Source organism: Phalacrocorax carbo, chromosome 2 (genome assembly GCF_963921805.1).
Source record: "Phalacrocorax carbo chromosome 2, bPhaCar2.1, whole genome shotgun sequence".
In the NCBI taxonomy this organism is placed as follows: Eukaryota; Metazoa; Chordata; class Aves; order Suliformes; family Phalacrocoracidae; genus Phalacrocorax; species Phalacrocorax carbo.
Genome location: NC_087514.1, coordinates 127,125,798 through 127,134,384, shown reverse-complemented (window position 1 = coordinate 127,134,384; position 8,587 = coordinate 127,125,798). Strand labels below are relative to the sequence as shown.

The following is an 8,587-nucleotide window of genomic DNA, read 5'->3' as shown; positions in this document are numbered from 1 at the left end:
CTAACTGTTAAGAATTTCTTCCTTATATCTAATCTAAAACTACCCTCTTTTGGGTTAAAACCATTGCCCTTTGTCCTGTCATTGCAGGCCCTGGTAAAAAAATATCTCTCCACCCGTCTTACAAGCCCCTTTTAACTATTCAAAGGCCACAATAAGGTTTCCCAGGAGCCTTCTCTTCTCCAGGCTGAAGAACTCCAACTGTCTCAGCCCGTCTTACAAGCTTTAACCAGCTGTGTTTTAAGGCTAGCGCTTTGCACACAGCCCCACTGGTCTATGGCCAGAGCCTGGCTTTCCTCTCTTCCAGGTCAGTGAAACCTTTAATACTGTATTTGCTGGGAACACCAGTGGATATGGTGGATGCAGATAAATTTTCCTGCCTGCTGCCAGGACAAGCTTTAACCAGCTGTGTTTTAAGGCTAGCGCTTTGCACACAACAGGCAGAAATCTTTTTGCGGGTTTGTGGGGTTGCTTGTTTCTTTCCTCTCTCTGCTGCCCTGCCTGAGTGCTTGGTTTCAGCTGGACTGTGTGTTGAAAAAGGAAAAATTGCTCTCTCTCTCTTGTTAATGAAGAAAACGTGGGAACATGTATGTGTTGCCAGCTCTTGAATTTACAAAGAAAAATATTAGGTGAAGTTGACCTGTATAAAATGTGTACAGATCACCCTGTTTTATAACACAATCTTTTTCAAAATGATTGAGGCAGACTACTCTGGTAACGACAGTTCAGACTCATCCCTTCTAGGAATATAATTTATGGTAAGGTCATTGTCTTTACTAGTTTATTTTCAATCTTCATGGGCATTAAAATGTAGAATTACCTTGATAATAAACAGGATCCTTGAATAATAAACACATTCACACTGACTAAGGGTTTAGTCTTGGTTTAATCTTTTATTCAGCAGCAGATTGCTTTTTCACAGTAATACTATCAATTACAAAAATGATCTATATAAAAGGGCTAGGGAAGCTATCAAAGTAGTGTGGTGTTCTCATGATGAAGATAGCAGACAAGTCAGTGTACACCCTGAAGAACGTGAAAATCTCTTCTGTTTTGCTTACTTTTGTGTCCGAGAAATTCTTGACACCTGCTTTCCATATATTTTAGGTTTCTATAAGGCAGCTGGCACCATAATATCTAAGTGAAGTGAAAAGAATTAAAGACAGCATAAAATGGAAAAAGTTACTATTAAGGCAACTGGGCTGCATTTCAGGACAATTGGGCTCAATTACCAGCTCTGTCCCTGTCTTCCTGTGTGATCTTGGGCAAGTCCTTTTCTTTGTGTTGCTGTTCCCCATAGGTACACTGTGCTTAATTATGCTTCCTTTCTCCCACTCATCGCTGGTTTTGACTAGAATGAAGCTTCTGGGGACAGGACTGGTCTTTCACTGGCAGTCTAGAGAGTCCAGTCTCAAATGTACGCATCTGTTCTTAGCGGTGTATAATTTAGCTGCAGCCGTGAATTTATTGATTACCACTGTACCAGGATACCTGTAGATTAGTCAGTAGGAAATGTATTATAACACAGTTTATAATAAGCTTAAAGATTCTGCTAAAAGGCCTTTTTTTAATGACCACTTATGACTAAAGAAGCACAATGACTAATGTGCACAGTCTGTGATGAAGTATGGATGATGCTTCTGTATTTTCATATTCATATGTTCATATACAAATGAATATGTATTTTAATGGAATTAAAAGCTCTTTCCTGAACAGGTACTTGAGAGTAAAAGCTTTATCTGAAATGAGGAGGGGAAAACATTTGAATTACAATGGCCTGGACAGATTGTAAGTAAGATTTAATGGGAAAGTTGATGTATTACTCTTTTTCTTTAACCTGAATTACTATGTGTTTTTAGGGAGCCTTCTAGTGCCAGAGTAAATGAAAGTTGCTCTGGGCTCTGAACAGACAAAATACCCTGTTCCTTGTCCTTTTTTCCTTGCCCTCAAATGCACCCATTTCTCCCTGTATTTAATGATAGGAAATGATAGATGCACCTGCAAAAGATCAGGGCAACTAAAAGAGGCAGAAAGGCAGGGAGTGGAGGCTGGTGAGGTAAACGGTCAACAGCAATTGCCGCATTTCCCTTCGGGCAGCCTTGGTCACTTTACTAGAAAATGGCTTCAACCACACCATCTCAGCCAGGTTTGTTGTGTCCCAAGTTATTCTTCTGGGTTTCCAAAAGTACTGGCCTTTCCTCACCATTTAAAGGGTGGTCATCACAAGCAGAACATGATGATTTGGAGAAGGAGCGTGTGAGTTGCCCTGCAGGCGCAGTCAGCACTGCAGCAGTGCAACCTCTCCTTTTCCTGTTGGCACCAGGCTGAAGAACAAGCTCTGATAGGGTCTGAAATCTGCTGTCATGTATTGCTTGTGCAGTGAGAGTAACTGTGAAACTGCACTTATTCTGTGTCTTCTTCCACAGTAATACAAAAGGCGTCGGTTCTTCTGGGGCTGGTACACTAATATACCACACAGGAAGCACTCTGGCCAGAGCAATAATAAAGACTAGATCTTCAGGAATTGCCCATTTGACAGAAGAACAGATTGACCATAACGCATACCCACCACGGAGGTTCTACAGTCTTGGAGACCAGCACGCTATGGGAATACACAATGCTTGTATGCCAGTGTGTTTGTTCCATTGATTCATACTGGATTTGCACTGGGAAGCTTCCCTGTCCTGCACACCCACCTCTTAAAGACCAGGCTGTAGAAGCACAAATCTATCATCTGTGGAGGCTGCCTCCATCATGGGTTGGTACTGCAGGGTGCCGGACTCTGAATTGCACAGAACAGGGCCAGCACACGGAGGAGCTATTGATGCTTTCCAGTTTCTGAGTTCCATGGGACCCTGAACTCAGCATGAGCCAGAAACCACTGCCTCCTGAAGAGGCTGAGCACTGCTGACAGATGGCATTTTGCCTGCTTTAAAGGTAGCATCTCTTGGCTCTTGCTCAGTTTATACTTATGCGCTTAACTTCTAACCTGGAAAGTAAAATGTCATTTGACATGCTGCCTTTGAAAGACTCCAGACACCAAGTCTACTTCAGTAATTGCTGGAGCAGCCAAGATAGCAGCCATCTTTCAAGCCTGTAATATCAGCTCATTCTCAAAGGGAGAAGAACACTTCCTTTACTGCTGGTAGCATAATTCTCCAGAGGAATGACAGGATCATTCATATAATCCTAACCTCTCAGCCTTCCTTCCAGCATTGGACATCAAGTGAAGATGATAAGGTTTTATCTCCTCTAATGCCTTGGGAAAGTAGTGCAAGAAGAGTTAGGAGGGAAGCAGAGCTTGTGTCCTAACTCCTTCAGGACTCTGTATGACTGCAGTGTCTGACAGCTGTTCAACAAAATTGATTAAAGTAAATGACATTACAATTCACCTCCAAGATAAGCCAGAATATTAACCCTCAAAGATACTGAGATAAGACAGTTTAAAGGCTAAATACCTTAAAGAACCTTGACTTAATGCAGAAATTGAAGGTGCTGCATCAGATGAGCTAGTTAAGAAGTTTGTCAACTCTGAACCTGACACAAAAGCAATCCACTGTGTCCTTTCCAGTCCTGGAAGAGCAAACACCACTTCACTGTTTTCTCTACTTGGATCTGGAAGCCTGTCCTCTGCAAATGCTGGACAAATTTCTCAAACGTCTGTCATTCTCCACCACAAGCCCAGACTCCCTAATGTGATAACATGAATATGAAGAGGACCGCCTGTAAATTCTACTGAAATTCAATCAAGGAAAATAAACTGCAGGCATCTGCTCTTTGATTTGGTACTGTTTAGGTGTTTTCCCTTGGTCTGCATAAAAATGCTTAAGTAGCTTGAATAAATGCCAACCCAATATTTCAGCATCTGATTGGCTAAATAACCATGTGAACAATGGCAATGAGAAGGTAAATGGGAAGGTGAAGGATATGGATTAGCTGGCTACTGGTCCTCATTCAAAAACTGCTGATTAGTGATCTCCTTTCAAATCTGATCAGAAAGGAACATTGTTTTTATTCATTTAAGTAGGAGACAGTCACCTTTTATGCTTCAAAATATATGAGACAGCATTTATAAGAGTGTGACTCCTATAAAAAAATATATTAATGGATGGTGTCAGAAAAATAATACTTAGACCCTCCTTTAAGCAGTGAACACATTCTCCTGTACTTTCCCTTAGTCCTAAAACTCCTTGAATTATAATAGTAAGTCAAATTCTTCCATGGCGAAACTTTATTGGTCTTGACAGACTTTACACCAAGTGTTTGTCTAGCACAGTATTAAATAGCCACCTTCTCATACCCAAACACACAACCTCAATGCTAAAAGGTAGCCATGATAGCAAGGAATTCACAGTGCAATTTTGCACTGTTAGAGGGGAAATGCTGGTCCTCTCCAAGGCTGCAGCAGGCAGTGGCTACATGCCATGCGCTCTCATCCAGGTGTTGGGTTCTCATTATCACAAAGCATTATCACAAACCCACCTCACTGGTGCTTTTAATAGTTAGGGCCGAAATTTGGATCTGTAGTCTTGCTTTGCTGCTGCCTTACACTTGTGATACCTAAAGGGCACAAGTGCTGAACACTGTCACAGTGGAACTCCCTAAATGCTTAAAGGTCTGGCCTAGATTCACAAATTGTCTAGCTTCCCTCTGCAACTGATTTGTAAGAATGCTCCAGTGCTGCTTATTGTACTGGGCTTCACATGGAGCATCTCTGGAAGTGCTGACATGTCTGTCTCTATCTCATTCCTGTTTTAATCATTCACCTACTAATTATAACTCAGACTTTATGGTGATGATGGGAAGGATTTAACTTTCCTCATCTTTCTGAAGTGATTTGAACCTGGGATTAACTACTGTGGACAGAATGAAGATGTTCTCTTTCCCTCTGTTAACACTTCTGTTTTATGTGGAATAAATAAATGTGCATCATGCCAGATAATAAGCATGATACAGGAATGCTTGGGGCACCTCTGTTCTGTTCCTGCTACTCTATTTATATTCAATAAATTGCATACAGAGATGGGATTTGAGGCATACTTCTGCTTTAATGTTGCCTCTCAGCTGGATGCTATCTTTACAGTGTTTTCCCTGCACTTTTATTCCTTAGGCTGTGGTTGCAAGGAATTGAAAATATGTTTTTAGAAAATGCAACATAGGATTTAAAATGTCATAGCCATATGGTGCAACACTGAACTGGTGCAAAGTAGCCCTGACTGTTCTGGTGTGATCAAGGGATTTTTGTGGCAGGCAATTACGCACTAGGTTTTATGACAGCTCAGATATGATCTGACTGCTCAGTTCTGATGTTACTTGCAGTCAGGTACTTTCTTCTCTCCTGCAGCGGCATAGAACAACTTTGCCTACCTGCCTAAGCCGGGTCAAGGTCGTGTGGCTGAACAATCCCAGGAAGTCCAGGTCTGAGGCTGGTCAGTGCAGAACTGTGACCTTATGCTCCACACGGTTGGGTTAGGAGCCTTCATACACGAGCCTAAAGGTAGTACATCCCTCCCTTTTGCAGCCCTAGCCTTCAGAGAACACTTAGGTTTCTGCAGGTAGTTTCTATTGGGAGGAAATCTTCAGGTGAGAGACGACATTTCCTTGATTTGATAATGTATATTAATAAAAAATGTACATAAAGCCTGTGTCCCTGAATCAGTGGAAATCAAAGAGCAGAATGCTTTCTCTCTTATGATTCCAACCCTCTTTTTGTCCTTTCCTTTTTCTTGTTTTTTTTTTTTTTTTTTTTTTTCCAGTCTGCATTCTCCTTAGAAAGCTCTCCTGGCTTTCTTTCAGGTCAGGGTCAAACAACAACTAGCTGCCTTTGACTTTCTGTTGTACTCTGTGTCTGTGATACTTCTGCGTGTCTCTGTTTATGCTTACACATGCCTGCATATATATCCACTATAAAAACCAGCTATATCCATTTGCTTTCATTCTCTGCTGAACCCCTCTCTACTGACATCGCTCAGCTGATCTGACCTGCATTTGTGGTGGTGGCTCCTGTTTTTCTCTTTCAGTCAGAATAAGGAACTAATTCACTTTATATGTATCATGAGGCTATTATTAGCTTCCATGAATCTTCCATCCACAGTCCACCAGCAGGTGACGTATGAAGATGGTAATTCTACTTTTTACATGACAGGGTGAACCAGACAGCCTTGGGCTTGACTCTGTAGGAAACAGTAAACCTTCGAGTACTTTTAAGCCAAATGTGATGCTGTCAGATCATTTCTAGTGTAACTAACTCATTTGATTTCATATGAAAGAGCTTGGGAACTTTGTATGAGCTCTGTTTTCTAGTACAAATATGTTAAAAAAGAGCTGAGAATGTGAGAAGGTGGACGCACATGCTGCTGGAGCCTGGGTTCTCTTAGGCAATGAAGACATCTAGTGATATGTCTACATTGGCCTTCAAATTTGCTGAATCCAGATCTTTAAGATCTGTATACCTGCACTGGTATGTTGCTTGGTCTGTTTGAATATTTCCTTCTCTATGGGCTTAGATGTGTCTACGTCCACCCTGACAGATGTGCCCTTATCTTGGGCATGTCTAGAGCTGTTTATGTAACATGAAGTTTTTTTGTAGCTGTCCTTTCTTTTTCCTCTGTATGATTCAGGAACTTTGGGTAGAAAGTTATGGCACTGAGTCCTGAAGAGGTAAAACTCTGACTCAGTGATGACTCAAGGTATGGTGACACACTGTTCTCTTGGCTAATGAGTGCATACAGTGTAATCTCTGGGAAGAACTGTGCTGAGTTTAGCATGTCCTTCAGATGCTCTGGAAGGAGGCGTGTGACAGTACAAAACAGAGATGGCAAAGCTCTTCCTGTAGGAGTTCTCCTAAAAACAAGCAAAAAAGTGTTAGGTTGGTACAGCAGTTATTAGCATTATGTTCCTATAGCTCACCTTTTAAACTTTGTCAGGTCTAATTTCTATTGGTTAGTTATGTATACAGCCAGGCAGCAGGTATAAATATGCAAACTGCTGGTACTTCCTCAGGCCAGTGAAAAAGTGAGCCAGTCTAATGGCTAAATTGCTTTGTATTTAATGGGTATTGCTACACTGGGAATCCAAAACACAGTGCTACAAGTTAAAGACCTGATCTTGCCATCTAAGTCTACTGTGATCTAGTTTGTCCCAGTCTGCCCACAGTATGGCACTAAGGAAACTTCTCTGCCGCAATTCACACGTGTGCCTTGCACCCGAAATCTCCCCAGGCATGCTGGTTGGTTCTAGGGCCAGGGAAACAGCCTGGAGAAGCTGCTATTTTCCTTGTTATGTTCTCAACCTGCCGCAAGAGGACAATGTTTCAGAACTTTGATGGCTAATAACAATAAGATAGTTTATCCCTTTAGCTGACTGCCTAGGCTTGGGTAGTGTTTGTAAATGACTGTGAATTTGGAGTACTATATGAGATGTGATGTTATAATTGAGATTATAACTGAAAGCAGAGATATAAAAAAGACTGGCAGTCCACTGAGGTGCTGTTCTGCTGGGTCAGCTGTCAAATGAAGGCATGCTAAATCTAGTGCTTGCCTTGTGTCAGTCATTTGGGGCAGTCTGCCACACACCCACTTGGTCCAGGTTTCTTGCCAGAGGTCTAAATGTGAGGCATGTCGAATTTTAACATTCATATCTTTTTTGGAGTTGCTGAATGAAATATTATTGCCTGACATACAAAACAAAACTTAACCGGAGATCAGACAGCTGCAACATCAGTTTCACAACCTTTATTTTTATTTAAGTGATAGTTCTTTCATTGTTAATATCCCATGACTATTAAATGACAGTTCTTGTGCTCCCTTTCAAAGAACAGAGACTGAAAGGTTGACAGCTTAGACATGGAAGAGGAACGTAAAGTAGCATGTAATACACTATTCCTGCTACTTTTGACTTGGCTTTACATTACAGATGTTTGATTTCTCTAATAGAGTTTGTTGTTTTTTCCCATTATGTTGGTGAGCTCAGAAGAAAGGAGAAAAACAGGTTTGCATGTATTAAGAATTATGTTACCTGTTGTTTTGACATAATCTGCTACATAAATATGTTTAACAAGTATACATATTTAAGAGATCAGTCACAATCAGAAAATAAGCAGTACTGAGAAAGTCCATGAAATTTTCTTTTATGGTTCTTTATATAGCTGTATGGGGGAAAATCTTCTGTGCTACTATTTAGTTTTAGTTTCTGTTTCTAATAACAGCTTACCATCAATCTAGTATTTCTAATGATAATTTTGGAAAGGTTTGGAAGACCTGGAGCATCATTTCATCTCTTTATGCCCTCATGTCTTCTTCCATTAAATGGGGACAACAACTTTCTCCTCTTTTTTTCCCATATGGTCCTGTGATAACAGAGTGACAGCTCAATCAGGTTCGCTTGATGATGTTGAGTTCAAACAATAAAATCAAATTATTTAGGAAAACAAAATCTTTTTTGTTAGTGAGAAAGAAATATTATTAAAAATACATGGCAGAAAAAAAAATCTAAAATTGTTCAGGGGTTTAAAAAGACTAACTCAAACACTGCTAATAAATCCTCCATGTTTTCATTAATTTCACTGGGAAGGAGAGGAGGCATTAATCTC

At 40.7% G+C, this 8,587-nt stretch overlaps 1 long non-coding RNA gene across 1 annotated transcript; it reads left to right on the top strand.

Annotated features, from left to right (window-relative positions):
* The first annotated feature begins 254 nt into the window (after positions 1 to 254).
* Positions 255 to 4,967, top strand: LOC135311741 (uncharacterized). The gene is made up of 3 exons (XR_010371330.1): positions 255 to 304; positions 1,714 to 1,785; positions 2,424 to 4,967. It is a non-coding gene; the product is annotated as an uncharacterized LOC135311741 (long non-coding RNA).
* The last annotated feature ends 3,620 nt before the right edge of the window (positions 4,968 to 8,587 follow it).